This window comes from the organism of the source record quoted next, unplaced genomic scaffold (assembly GCF_019419815.1).
Source record: "Pyrus x bretschneideri cultivar Hongxiangsu unplaced genomic scaffold, Pyrus_bretschneideri_v1 Contig21, whole genome shotgun sequence".
Classification (NCBI taxonomy): domain Eukaryota; kingdom Viridiplantae; phylum Streptophyta; class Magnoliopsida; order Rosales; family Rosaceae; genus Pyrus; species Pyrus x bretschneideri.
Genome location: NW_025999513.1, coordinates 4,885,997 through 4,901,354, shown reverse-complemented (window position 1 = coordinate 4,901,354; position 15,358 = coordinate 4,885,997).

Below are 15,358 nucleotides of genomic sequence, written 5' to 3'. Positions count from 1 at the left end.
TAGGGGATGATATTTGCCAACCTTGCTCCTACAGACTAGAATATGTTGATCGTTCTTCAACGTGGGCAACTCTTCCACATGAGAAGTTTGCGCTTGAAGATCCTTTCGGGAACCCTGTCGATGTTGGTCGGTTGGACTTGGCATCTTCATCTTTAACTACAACACTTCATCGGAATTTATCGGCTACCAGACAGGCGCTCTGAGATTGAACCAGTTGCGTTTGTCCTCCATTTATCTACTAGGAATTAAAAAGGTACTCGTACTGCATGGTGCCGCCGGACAACGAAGGACCAATCACAGGCAGTTATTGCTGGCAAACTGCATGTGATCAACAGAAAAAGGATGGCTACCATCCGACTCTCAATGGAATTAGCGTCGTTGATCAAAATGTTCCTCTCCCTGACGGGATTTTTAACATGACAAGTGATGGTGAAGGCGGGTCTATCATTGATTCCGGCACAACATACGCAATGCTTCGGCAAGAAGCATTCGATGTAAGCTTTGTTAGAGCTGCTCACTTGTTTAACACGTGCTTAAGGGATTGAGATCATAAGAGATTAGGGATTGATTATACTAGCTTGTAAGCTATCAAGAAATGTATGTGGACTGATATATAGCTAAAGTAATTCTGATATGAGTAGATATATCTATACTGATATGAATAGTATGGTTTCGTGGTGATAAGGGTTATCAGTTTGATACTTTGATAAGGATTACATGATGGGAAGTATCCTTATCAAACACCACCATTTAGGATATATAATAGGGTGCTCTCACGCTAATTACGCACAAAAAGACATCAAGCCCCATTGATTGTAGCAGTGCATTTGGTCTGTCTTGAGAGTAGAAGAACCCTTAGTTCATTGCAGCAATGGCGTCACAAGGTTAGTGGTTAATTTGGTATTGTGATTTACTTATTCTACATATATTGATCTTACATTTGGTATCAAAGAGCTTTCACATACCAATTAACCCTAAGTGGAAAGCATAAAGAATTGTTTTTTAATTTTCAGGTTAAAGACTAATTACGTATTAGGGAGAATATGTGTATGCATATGATAGCAAAAGCTATCTATGCAATATATATGATTCTCACTAAAAATACGAAATTAGTATTGGCACTAGGATTGACGCATCGTCACTGATCATCTAAAGATGTTCAGTAGCCAATACTTTGATCTCAAGTGGCATGGCACTTTACAATCCAAGGTATGAACACAGTTACTTCTTGCAATCCACAAGGGGATGACTACAGAAAAACATACGTTGGCTGTGAAGGTGCTATGATTAAAGAAAAACCTTCATATAACTCGTTAATCCAAAGGTTCTCAAGTCTATGATATAAAGAATGGGGATTAAAGATTAATACTTTTCAAGTTGCAGCCATGAACCCTAGTTCCATGAACCTCAACACAGTTGAACCATCATTGGTGTCAACTATTATATGGAAACAAGACTTAGGAAATTGTTTTGGGTGTCATGGATATGGATTTAGCATTGAGAATTGAGGAACCCCGCTGACTGTCAATGGAAGCACTTCCAGCCAAAGATCAAAGTATGAAAAGTGGCAAAAATCGAATCAGATCTCGCTGATGATAATCAACAAACAATGACTGATGTTCGTGGATGATTCCCAGAGGCAACGAATGCAAAAGAGTTCATGAAATCTATTGAGAAAAAGTACAAAGAGTCCGAGAAAACTTAAACTGGCAATCTCATGAATTCACTCACTTCAATCAGGCATGATGGTGAAGGAAGTGTGCGTGAATATATTCTCAGAGTCATCAACATTGCTTGGAAACTCAGAAATCTTGAGGTACATGTAATCATGAATTCACTCCCAGAATCCTATACTCAGTTGAAAGTTTCTTACAATGCTTTGCAAGCCAAAGCCAAATGGGATGTAAATGAGAATTTCTATTTGCGTTAGGGAGGAAATGAAAATTAAAAGGAGATAATTGAAAAGGGTGAGTATGTGAACTATATTCAAGGTCATACCAAAAGCAACAGGTCAAGGTTGCCAGGAAAGAAAATGCTAGAAACATTCCCATGTCTAGGACTTTCAAACTTAACAAATCTACCGTTTTCAAATGTTATTTTGCCAAAAGGCAGGCCATATGAAGAGAAATTGTCCCCAGTACAATGCATGGCTTGCAAAACAGGAGGCAAATAAAGGTAAAAATGTTTTTCAAATGTTTTTTGCTTGTTTTGAATCAAATTGGATTGATATGCCTACCAGTGCTTGGTGACTTGGCTTTGGCTCTTCTATTAATGTAACGAATTCATTGCAGGACTTCATAATAAAGAGAACACCAAATAAAGATGAAGTCAAAAGTCTTAGTTGGCAATGAAAGAAGAGTTGAAGTCATAGCAATAGGAACTGTTAGGATAAAATTAAATTTTGTTTTTTGCTTAGAACTTGATAACGTGGTTTATGTACCTTACATTAGAATGAAATTAGTTTCATTTCGAAGTTGGTTTTGCTTGTTTTTTTATTTTACTTTGAATAATAAAGCCTTGAACAATTTTTTTTTTTTTTTAACATTTCTTCTCATTAATGCACCGGTTCTTTACTTCTTTATGTGATGGTATGTTCAAATTCCATTTAAATAAAACTAAAAATACTTTCAATGTTAAGAAAGTAACCACACGATCAAAGAACTCTTCAAATCTTTGGGACAAGAGACTTGGTCATATTTCAAAAACTAGAATGGAACTTTTGATTAAAAACCAAATCTTGCCTCTATTGAATTTCAACGATTTTGAATTTTGTATTGATTGTGTCAAGAAAAAAATGACAAATAAAAGAAAGGAGGGTTCAACTAGGAGCAAACAACTCTTAGAAATAATCCATACAGACATTTGTGGTACTTTTCACGCACAAACAATTGAAAAAAATAAATATTTCATAATCTTCATAGATGATTTTCACGCTACTATTACATTTATTTATTTTCTGAAAAATCAAAAGCCTTAGAAGTTTTCAAGATTTATATTATGGAAGATACATGCAAATTGGCAGATACCACCCTTTGCTTTATTTTTACAAGAACATGGAATTGTAGCTCAATATACCCCCCTTGGTACACCCGAGCAAAACGAAGTGGCTGAGAGAAGAAATAGAACCCTAATAAACATGGTAAGGAGTATGATTGTAGGACTAATCTACCAAGTCCCTTATGGAGTTAGAGATGGACGATCATGCAAGCACAAGAACTGACAATTTTATATTTGAAGAAGATGGCCAAATGGGGAATGATTTAAACATTCACCGACTGCAGCAGCTTTGGTTCAACTTCCAAATCAAATGGAAGAAATTAAGTGGAGCTAATGATGATTGTAATTTTGGGCATGGCACTGAAACTAGTGAATTGTTGCATGGTGAGCAGCAAACTAATGTGTTGTTGCTTGGTGAGCAGCAAACTCGTGGAGGTGGCAGCTTTAAGTGGCAATAACAACCGACTGGAGCATGGCACTGAAATTGGCGTGTTGTTGAATGATGAACAACATGCAGGAAATCAGAAAGCACGCGTGGAGGCAGCACTGCTAACGGCAGCAACCACTGACTAAACTAACCAGTTTTGGCAATCGGTGATGTTCCATCGCTTTTGAGGAAATCAAATAGGGTAAGAAAGTCAAGATTCTCATCAGATTTTGTGTATCTGGCAGAACTAGATTTTAATTTATCAGAGTTCGATGATCCTGGGACTTTTAAACAAGCCATCTCGAGTCCAAAAGTAAGCAAACAATTAGAAGCTATGGAGTCTGAATTGTCATCAATGGAAAAAAACGAAGTATGGGAACTAGTGGAACCATGAGAAGGCATGAAACCGAAAGGTTGTAAACGGGTGTTTAAGACCAAGAGAGACTAAAAGGGAAATATAAGGAGACATAAGGTCAGATTGGTGGCCAAGGGATTCATTCAAAGAGAAGGTATCGATTATAAAGAAACTTCTAGTCTAGTACCAACGAAAGATGCATTCAGAGTAATCATGGCGATGATGGCACTTTTTGACTTGTTTTGCATCAAATGAATGTAAAAACGATTTTCTTAATTTGGAGGAAAGTGTATACATATATACACACACATATGCACGACACAACCAGAGAGTTTGAAGGAGAAAGGGAGAGAGCATTTAGTTTGTTTATTAAAAAAATCCAATCTATGGTTTAAAACAGGCGTCGGGGCAGTGGTATTTAAAGTTCCATCGTGTTGTTAAGGATCATGGCCTTGTGGAAAACCCTTACGATGCCTGCATTTACTTGAAAGTCAGTGGGAGCAACTTCATTATTTTGGTACTCAATGTTGATGACATATTATTGGCAACAAATAGTTTGATTCCCTTTTATGTGATCGGCATCGAGATTAAAAGGGAGAGAAAAAAAAAGGGATTGTTAGGGTTGTCACAAAGACGTTACATTAAGAAAGTTTTAAAGAGATTCAACATGTCAGCATGCGGCACAACTGAAATGCCTATATCGAAGAGTGCTAAGCTGAGAAAGGAGCAATGTCCCATAAATAATTTGGAAAAGGAAATGATGAAGGATAATCATTACGCCTCATTAGTAAGGAGTTTAATGAATGCTTAGGTTTGTACTAAGCCAGACCTATCTTTTACCATCAGGTTTTTAAGGAGATTCCATTCTGATAAAGGAGAAGCACACTGGAATGCTAGGAAAAGAGTTCAAAGGTACCTGTAGAAAACTAAGTCTCATATGCTGGTTGATGATTTGAAATCAACTTCAAGCTATGTGTTTATGATGGCCAATGGAGCTGTCTCTTAGAGGAGTGCCAAGCAAGACATCATTGCATTCTTCGACAATGGTGGTTGAGTACTTGTCTTGCTGTGAAATTGTGAATTAGGTAGTTTGGTTCAAGAATTTATCACTGGTCTTCGTATTGTTGACTCAATCTCAAGACTCATTCAGCTTTATTGTGATAATAGTGCAGTGATTTTCTTCACAGAGAAGAATGAGAGATACAATAATACAAGGAGCCCGGAGAATAAGTTTCTTGTTGCTCGTGAAAAGGTGATGATTGGTTTGGTTAAAATTAATTATTTGGAGACAGGTTCTAAGGTAGCAGATCCGTTGAACAAGGCCATTGCAAAGGCAATATTCAAGAAACATACAAGGAAGATGGAAGTGCTGGAAGTTTTTGTTACTGCAGAACAGTGGGAGTTTTGATCATGTTTAAGACATTTGTTCTTGGACATTGGTTGATTCAGATATTTTTGGAATATGCATTAAAGTATTTATGTTTAAATCATCTTAACTAATAAGGTAATACGCTGCTAGTTGCAAAGGTTTCCCAGAAATTGCAGTGTTATAGTTACGATACAGATACATTATGAAAGTGTATTTTGGATGACAATTTGTTTGAATTGTTGTAACTGAAAGGCAACTTAAGGGTCTTGGTACGAGACAATAAAGTGGACTAGTTTACTGGTCTTGAGGGAGGACCATAATGCAGGTGTATTATAGAAGCATTCGTATTTGCATCTTGTATTATTTTCCATATCTTGATGGAGTTTCATGTGTTTGATGGTTTCATGACGGTAATTTTGGGGATAATGTTTATATATTGGAGCATGACTTCCTTTTAGTTCTTCATGAATACTAACTTATGACAGAAACTTGTTATCGGGGTTTTGTTAATCTTATTCTCATGGCCATTCAAGTATGATTTCTTATTAGGTGGTACTGTGATAAACAAGTGTTGGCTCTAGTGGGAGAATGTAAGCTTTGTTAGAGCTGCTCACTTGTTTAACATGTGCTTAAGGGATTGAGATCACAAGAGATTAGGATTGACTATACTTCTAAGCTATCAAGGAATGTATGTGGACTGATATATAGCTAAAGTAATTCTGATATGAGTAGATATATCTATATTGATATGAATATGTTGGTATTCACAATAGTTTACTAACTCAATACCAAAATATGTGGGTGATAAGTTTACAAACTCTATCACACCTCTCACTTTCACTCTCAATAAAATTGGACAAAGAAATAGAGAAAGGAGGGAAGCAACAAGCTTTGGTAAAACACTTGGACTTTGATATATGAAAGAAGTAGCAAGCTTGGTGATAACAAACACTTTGAAATATTAGAAGAGTTTACAACTCTTAAAGCTTACAAGCTGAAAATGAGAATGGAAATGGGATTTGGATGATGTTCTCTAAGGCTTAGCAAGATGGCCTATTTATACAAAAACAGAAAAAATAAACAATCCAACAATACTTATAATGAATGATGGTGTTCCACATCTTTACACCCTTTCAAACACATGCAGCAACTTTGATAGTTGGCATACACATGCATTGCATCATGGCAGGTTGTAATACCTTCCTTTCGGCTAACACATGGAGAAACACTGTTGTCTTCCTGCTAGCACATCACATGGCAGCACACTTGCTGTCTTTCATCACCATTTCAGCTAGCACATGGAGGAAACTTTAGACTTTGTAGTTGCAGCATGTGTGGATACAACCTGTAAAGAAACTAACAACTAGCAGCATCCTTTTACAACCTGTTTTTATTTGAATTTCCAACACGCCCCCTCAAATCAAAACGCCTTCATGCCTAGCATTTCACGCAATAACCGGAATGATTCAACTGGTAGTGGCTTAGTGAAGATGTCAGCCACTTGTTCCTTTGTGTGACAATAGACAAGCTCAATTGTCTTTTGCTTCACATGGTCCCTTAGAAAATGGAACCTGGTATCAATGTGCTTACTCTTTCCATGTTGGACTGGATTCCTAGCAAGCTTGATAGCTGAGATGTTATCCACATGAATCACAGTCGATTCCACTTGTGGATGACACACTGACTTCAACAGATTTCTTAACCAAATTGCCTCACACACGGTTGAGGCTACAACAACGTACTCGGCTTCACACGATGACAAAGCAACAATTGATTGCTTCTTTGAAGTCCATGAGAAAGCTGTTGATCCTAGAAAAAACACATAGCCAGTTGTGCTTTTCCTTTCATCTTGGTCACCTCCCCAATCACTATCTGAATAACCAAATAATTTTGCATCTTCACCAAAATTATAAAATAGACCATAGTTTAGAGTACCTCTTATGTACCTCAAAATTCTCTTGGCGGCCAGCCAATGAGACTCCCTTGGTGTTTCCATGTATCGACTCACGAGTCCAACACCATAAACTATATCAGGTCTTGTGATTGTAAGGTACCTTAGGCTTCCAACCAAGCTTTTGTACACGGTTGAGTTTACAAACTCACCTTCTCCTTCCTTGGACAGCTTCAATCCAGTTGCAACTGGAGTGTTGACAATATTGCAATTGTCCATATTGAATTTCTCCAATATATCTCTCATGTACTTTTGTTGAGAGATGTAGATACCGTCACTTCCTTGCTTCACTTCTATGCCAAGAAAGTATGACATTAATCCATTGTCAGTCATCTCGAATTCACTGAACATGGATTGCTTGAACTCACAGAACATTGCTTCATTGTTTCCTGTAAACAACAAGTCATCTACATAGAGACAAATAATTAAGAACTCCCCTTTTGCACCATTCTTCATGTAAACTGAATGCTCGTATGGACATTTCTGAAATCCATTTTGATGAAGGTAGTTGTCAATCATTGAGTTCCAAGCTCGTGGTGCTTGCTTGAGGCCATACAAAGCCTTCTTCAAACGATACACCTTATCTTCTTTTCCCTGTACTTGGAAGCCTTCTGGTTGTTCCACGTACACTTCTTCCTCAAGAACTCCATTAAGAAGGCTGACTTGACATCTAATTGATAAATTTTCCATTTATGATGAGCGGCAAGAGAGATTAGCAATCTTACCGTGTCAAGTCTTGCAACTGGAGCATAGACTTCATCATAGTCCACTCCATACTTCTGTTTGTAGCCATTTGCTACAAGCCTTGATTTGTATCGATCCACACTCCCATCTGCAGTGTGTTTGATCTTGTAAACCCACTTGACACCAATAGCCTTCTGATTTGGTGGGAGCTTTGTCAACTCCCAAGTGTCATTCTTCTCGATGGCATGGATCTCTTCTTCCATGGCTTTTTTCCAACAATTTTCTTCCATAGCTTCATTGAATGAGAGAGGCTCATGATCTGCATAGAAGCAGAAAAAATTGGTTTCTTCTTCTTCTTGTCCATAAATCTCTGTGAGACTCCTTAACCTCACTGGAGTTGAGGAGCTGCTTTCCTCACTAGATGTAGGACCACTCCTTGCAATTCTGTGCATTGGAGTTGTTGTGATTGTTTGAGCAGGTTGTTGCTCAACAGGTGGTACAACTTCTGGTTCTTCAAAATCAGTGGAGACGATCTTCTCTTTACTGACTTCTTTGTTGTTCCACATCCATGCCTATTCCTCACTGAAGATGACATCTCTACTAACCACTAGTTTGCCAGTTAGTGGGTTGTAGAGCTTGTACGCCTTGGACTCTTCACTATAGCCCACAAACACACACTTCTCACCTCTATCATCAAGTTTCCTCCTCTTGGCTTCTGGAACTTGAGCATATGCAACACACCCAAAAATTCTTAGGTGTGTAACATTCGGCTTGTATCCACTCCAAGCCTCTTGTGGTGTCATCCTCTTGACACTCTTTGTTGGACATCGATTCAACAAATAAATCGAACATGCTACAGCTTCTGCCCATAACTCTTTTGGCAAATTCTTCTCCTTAAGCATGGACCTTGTCATGTCAAGGATGGTTCGATTCTTTCTTTCGGCTATCCCATTTTACTGTGGGGTATAGGCAGCAGTAAGTTGATGCCTAATTCCTTGCTCCTTGCAGTATGCTTGGAAAGCATTGGAGGTGTACTCTCCACCTCTATCTGATCTCACAGCCACAAGCTTGTGGTTACTTTCAGCCTCTGTGAGTGCCTTGAACTCTTTGAAAATTTTTAGGGCAGCTGACTTCTCCTTGAGAAAATAGACCCAAGTCTTTCTACTGAAGTCATTAATGAAGGTAATAAAATACCTATTACCTCCATAAGACATGGGATCCAATGGACCACATATATTTGTGTGCACCAACTGCAGTGGTGCCTTTGCTCTCCATGTATCACCAACAGGGAACGATAGTCGTGCTTGCTTGCCAAGCACACAACCTTCACATACTTGGCGTGTGGCTTCAATTTGGGGTAGACCACGAACCATTCCTCCACTTGACAGCAACTTTAGGCCATTGAAATGAAGATGGCCAAATCGAAGATGCCATTTCCATGACTCATCTTCCATTACACCGATGTTGCAGCTTCCAATCTTTGTGTTCAAATTCAACGGAAACATCCGGTTCTTTGACATTTGAACACGTGCAATGAGCTTTCTCCTTGCATTCCTGAGAGTGAGAAGCATGTTCTCCATATGTATAATGTACCCTTTCTGGAGCAGTTGACCAATGCTCAGAATGTTGCTCTTCATACCTGGTATGTAGTAGGTATCAGAGATGTATTCTTCTCTACCATCCTTCTGGATGATCTTGATCTTCCCTTTGCCTTCAACTGGCAACTTTGAGGAGTCACCAAGACTTACAGATCCATAGGCCCCATCTTTGAGTTCGGCAAAAAACTTCTTCTTTCCACACATGTGATTGCTTGCACCAGAGTCCAAATACTAAACATCTTGTTGGCTACTGGAATCATGGTGTGCTAGCAAGACTGTAAGTTCTTCATCAGTATTTCCACTTGATTCTGCCATGTTGACATGCTCACCATTTTTATGTGAACATTCATTGGCATAATGTCCATATTGCTTGCAATTGTGACATTGGATATGCGCCTTTCCTCGAGTAGATCTCCACTCTTGAGACTGACCTCGATTTTGTGCATAGCCTCGACCTCTTCCTCGAGCTCGTCCTCGGCTACGGTTAGATGAACTCCCACAACGTGAGTTCCACTGCCCACGACCTCTATTTGGTTTGTCAATATTCAACTTTGACTCCAAAGCTTGCTCTAGCGTTGTGGGGTTTGCATTCTTCTGAATGCGGTGCTCGTGAACTAGGAGGGATCCTAGTAGCTCCTCTGCGCTCATCACCTCCAAATCCTTGGATTCCTCAATGGCAGTCACCACATGCTCAAACTTAGATGTGAGTGACCGGAGTATCTTCTCCACAACTCGTACTTCATCGAGTCTCTCGCCATTTCTCCTCATCTGATTTACTATCACAATGAGCCTTGAGTGATAGTCGGAGATGCTCTCTCCTTCATTTATGTGAGCAGTTTCAAAATCTGCTCGAAGTGACTGTAATCTCACTTTCTTGACCCGATCTACTCCTTTGTAGATTGTACTGAGTGTGTCCCATACTTGCTTGCTCGTTGTTGCTTCTGCAACCTTTTCGAACGTTGAATCTTCCAAACCCTGGTATAGAAGATACAGCGCCTTTTGGTCCTTCTTTCGTAAGTCCTTGAAAGTGTTCCTTTGATCCGCAGTATATACGGCTTCTTGCTCGGCAGTGGGTACAACATACCCACTACTGATAACTTCCCATAGCTCTTGTGATCCAAACAATGCTTTGAATTGGATGCACCATCTTTCATAATTTTCTTTCTTCAATGTGGGAACCTGGAGTTGCACTAAATTGGACGCCATAGCTACTACACTTGCAAGAATGGTATTCTGGCTCTGATACCAATTGTTGGTATTCACAATAGTTTACTAACTCAATACCAAAATATGTGGGTGATAAGTTTACAAACTCTATCACACCTCTCACTTTCACTCTCAATAAAATTGGACAAAGAAATAGAGAAAGGAGGGAAGCAACAAGCTTTGGTAAAACACTTGGACTTTGATATATGAAAGAAGTAGCAAGCTTGGTGATAACAAACACTTTGAAATATTAGAAGAGTTTACAACTCTTAAAGCTTACAAGTTGAAAATGAGAATGGAAATGGGATTTGGATGATGTTCTCTAAGGCTTAGCAAGATGGCCTATTTATACAAAAACAGAAAAAATAAACAATCCAACAATACTTATAATGAATGATGGTGTTCCACATCTTTACACCCTTTCAAACACATGCAACAACTTTGATAGTTGGCATACACATACATTGCATCATGGCAGGTTGTAATACCTTCCTTTCGGCTAACACATGGAGAAACACTGCTGTCTTCCTGCTAGCACATCACATAGGCAGCACACTTGCTGTCTTTCATCACCATTTCAGCTAGCACATGGAGGAAACTTTAGACTTTGTAGTTGCAGCATGTGTGGATACAACCTGTAAAGAAACTAACAACTAGCAGCATCCTTTTACAACCTGTTTTTATTTGAATTTCCAACATAATATTATGGTTTCGTGGTGATAAGGGTTATCAGTTTGATAGTTTGATAAGGATTACATGATGGGAAGTATCCTTATCAAACACCACCATTTAGGATATATAATAGGATCCCTTGCTCTCACACTAATTACGCACAAAAAGATATCAAGCCCCATTAATTGTAGCAGTGCATTTGGTCTGTGTTGAGAGTAGAAGAACCCTTAGTTCATTGACACCAAGGTTAGTGGTTAATTTGGTATTGTGATTTAATTATTCCGCATATATTGATCTTACATTCGATGCATTGGTCAAGGCACTACGGGAAGCCATAAAATTGCCACAAAGAAAAGGTCCTCAACGGTTCGAGTTGTGTTTCGAGGACTTGGACTCTGCAGGAGTGGATGTGACATTTCTTTTCCAAGGCATGTTAGCGAAGCAAACTACTTGCATCGAAGTAGAGACGGGGACTCTAGTGCCCTGCAATTATAAGGTCCAATGAAAAGCTGTCCACACTTGGAAACATTCATCACTAGAACTATTTGGTTGGTTATGACCTTGAACAAGGCATGGTTTCGTTAGCTCCCGTTGACTGCGCTGCCTTCTGACAATGATTGGATGATCGCGACATGGCAGGGGGGACTAGGTTAACCGTGTAGCCATGGCCAAGAGCTTGAATATGCTCTTTGATTCCAAAACAGGGATATTCAAAATACCCTTGAAGTTTCTTCAGCTTTGTACGGCTATTTTTCTAAGAGTGACGCTAGAGAGACCAACTTTTTAAAATAAATGTTGTAATTTTGTAAACTATATGGTGTAATGGTTGATGATTGGATTATTACCTGATGATTGGATTATTACTTAATAATTGGTTAACGTGTTTTTTTGCTATCCGTGACACATTATATAGTTTACAAATTTGGTCTAAAAAGTTGAAGTAGTGCTACATTTATCATCTATTTGTATCTTCAGTAGAGGTAGGGCTCACCAACATATGTGGGTTCCATTATCTATGAGAGAGATGCTACCAATGATGGTACAAATAGATGGTTGGTAAGAATAACATTTTAAAAAAAGTTGGTCTACCTATTATTACCTTTCTAAATATTAATTTGATAGGAATAAGCACGTTAATCAATACTAAAATAATAATTTAATTCTTAACAACCATGTCATATGGTTTACAAAATTTAATCTCCTTAATATTACCCTTTTTCTAATGTCCAAATATAATTTAAGATAAATTAAAATTAGATGCCTCATTTTAGATTTTTCAAAATTAAACATCTGTTACTTTTTAACTTTTGATTAAAATGCTTTTACTTTTAATTAAATTTTATATTCCAGGTATATTCTTAATTTAACTATTTTATAAATTCTTTTCAATCCATTTCTATGTAAAAAAAAAAAAAAATACACTCAATAATATTCTTTAATTTTTTGCTATTTTTATGGAATCTCATCCCTTCCTCAATTTAAGGATTTAATTATCTCTATTGGGGTTCAAGATTAATTGGATGAAATATAGTTTTTCCAATTTCCAACTCAACATTTTATATAGATTATAAAAAAACAAGAGTCGTTTATAATTAAAATTGAGATGTAGTTTTTTGGGTTACACAACTTACACATAACGTACCATAAGTTTTGTATGTACCAAAATAAGAATAATACAACGTACTAATAACTTGATACGTACTAAATAAAGAATTGCATAACGTACCAAAAACAATATTTTATAACGTACCAAAATACTAATACATACCCAGATTAAATTTATATAACGTACCAATAACGTACCATTGGTACGTTATATTTAATATATCTATTTGGTACGTTATATTTAATATATGTGCATGTTATATTTCATAACCGACAGAGCATTTGCTGCTCTCAATGAAGCTTTATCCACCACGCCGGTTATAGCACTCCCAGATTTTTCTAGATCCTTTACTCTTGAGTGTGATGCCTCAAATGTCGGAATTGGGGCGGTGTTATCCCAAGACAGTCATCCAATTGAATTTCTCAGCAAGCTCTTGGTACCTAAACACCAATCACTCTCAGTATATGATAAGGAAATGTTGGCAGTTGTGTTTGCAGTACAAAAATGACGTCCGTGTTTGATCGGCCATCACTTTAAGATCCTCACGGACCATCAGACTTTGAAGTATTTTCTCGACCAATGGATTACCACGCCCGCAAACAGAAATGGCTCCCCAAGTTACTCGGCTACAATTACACATTGGAGTATCGTCTCGGGTCCTCTAATGCCGCCACAGACGCGTTATCTCCTCGTCTGGAACTCCTCTCATTAATGGGTCTCTCTCAGCCAATCTTCGAGTGTATGACTATTGGAAGAAGCACATGGGTGTACAAACAGCACAGCACAGCAAGCATACAGCAAGGGTGTGCACTCAAAGCACATGGGTGTATAGACAGCACAGCACAGCAAGACAACAAGGGTGTAAAAGACAGCAAGGGGGTAAAGCTTTCAGCTTTCTTTGTTGCTGACTCATGGACAACAGGGAAAGGAATTGCATGTGCATGTGTGCTGTTGCATCCGAAGCTTTCTTTGTATTATGTATTAATATACCTTCCCATAAGGCTTTCTAGACATGAAAGATTACAATTCAAATCAGAAAAACCAATATGGTATCAGAGCAGGAAAAATAACCTGCTTCTGCATCATCTTATCCATGTCGTAGATGGCTTCATTGTCAAGGAGAACCGACACATAGGTGTGCTCCAAAAGGGAGTGAGTGGAAAGCAGCCAGACGACATTCAACAACTCGGTTATTGTAATTTGTGGCAGCAGTTACTGCTTTCTGAGAATCTGCCAAAGAATTGGCCACAACAAAAGTCCCACCAGCCGGAAGTTGCACACCAGTAGCACGAACAGGGTTAAAATCAATTAGTTCTGCAAAGCCAGTCTTCCCATAGCTCGGCCTCTCCTCGCTTTCTGGCGTCTCATAACTGGGCCGCCCATAGCTTGGCCTTCTCGGTGGCTCTTCTCCATAACCGCCGGTCCGATCCTCTCTGCTGCCGCTGCCAGAATTTGAGAAGCCATCGGTCGGATTTTTTTTTATGTCTTTTCTTCTTCCCAGATTTTTCTCTCTTGGGATCTAAAGGCAAAACCGTGGGAAACTCGCGCCGGGTAGTTCCAATTTCTCCTGCTCCTGGTAATACTGCACATACGAGTAGGTGACGACCAGAGGAGTGAGGAGGAGGGTGGCGCTGAGCCAGTTCTCGGAGACCTTGTGGTGGATCTTTCCGGTGAAGTCCTTCCAGAGGCCGGGCATCACCTTCTGCTGAAACAGCGACAGCGCGTACACCACTGCTCTCATCACCAAAGCTCGGCTTTCTCTGCGGCTCATCGCCATAACCAGATTCCTCACCGTAGCTCGACTTCCGATCATACCCAGATCCGAATTCAGCTGGCGGTGCTTCAAACTCGGGCTTTCTCCCGTACCCAGATCCATATTCCGATTCGGGTGCCTCGTACACCGGCTTCCGACCATACACCAGGGGTTTGATGGGTTTGCTGGTGGATTGGTTTTAAAAGGATCGACAGCATCAGACAGCAGCTACGTTTTTTTAAAAAAAAAAAAAAAAAAAGAGGAAGAAAAATTCTTTCTTTATTCTTATAGGTCTTTATATGGCGGAAGAGAATTCTTATTCGTTTGGAGATTCCCAGATACCTTCCTCCTCAACCGTGTCTGAGGTGGATGTCAATCCAAATCAAAGATTAAGCTCGGTCTTGTTAAATGAGTTTAATTACTTACCTTGGTCGAGAGCGGTGAGTCTTGCCCTAGGTGGAAGGTCCAAGCTAGGGTTCATAAATGGAAGCATCGAAGTTCCTGATGTTTCTTCACCAACTTATGAAATCTGGCTTTGCAAGGATCAGCTAGTTATGTCATGGCTCCTAAATTCCATGGAACGTAAACTAGCTGAAATATTCAGTTATTCTGAATCATCATTCAAACTATGGCAGACAGTCAAGGAAATGTATGGCAGCCAGAATAATGCTGCACGTGTGTTTCAATTGAAGAAGAACATTTCCAACATACAATAAGAAGGAAAGCCCTTTGTTCAACTT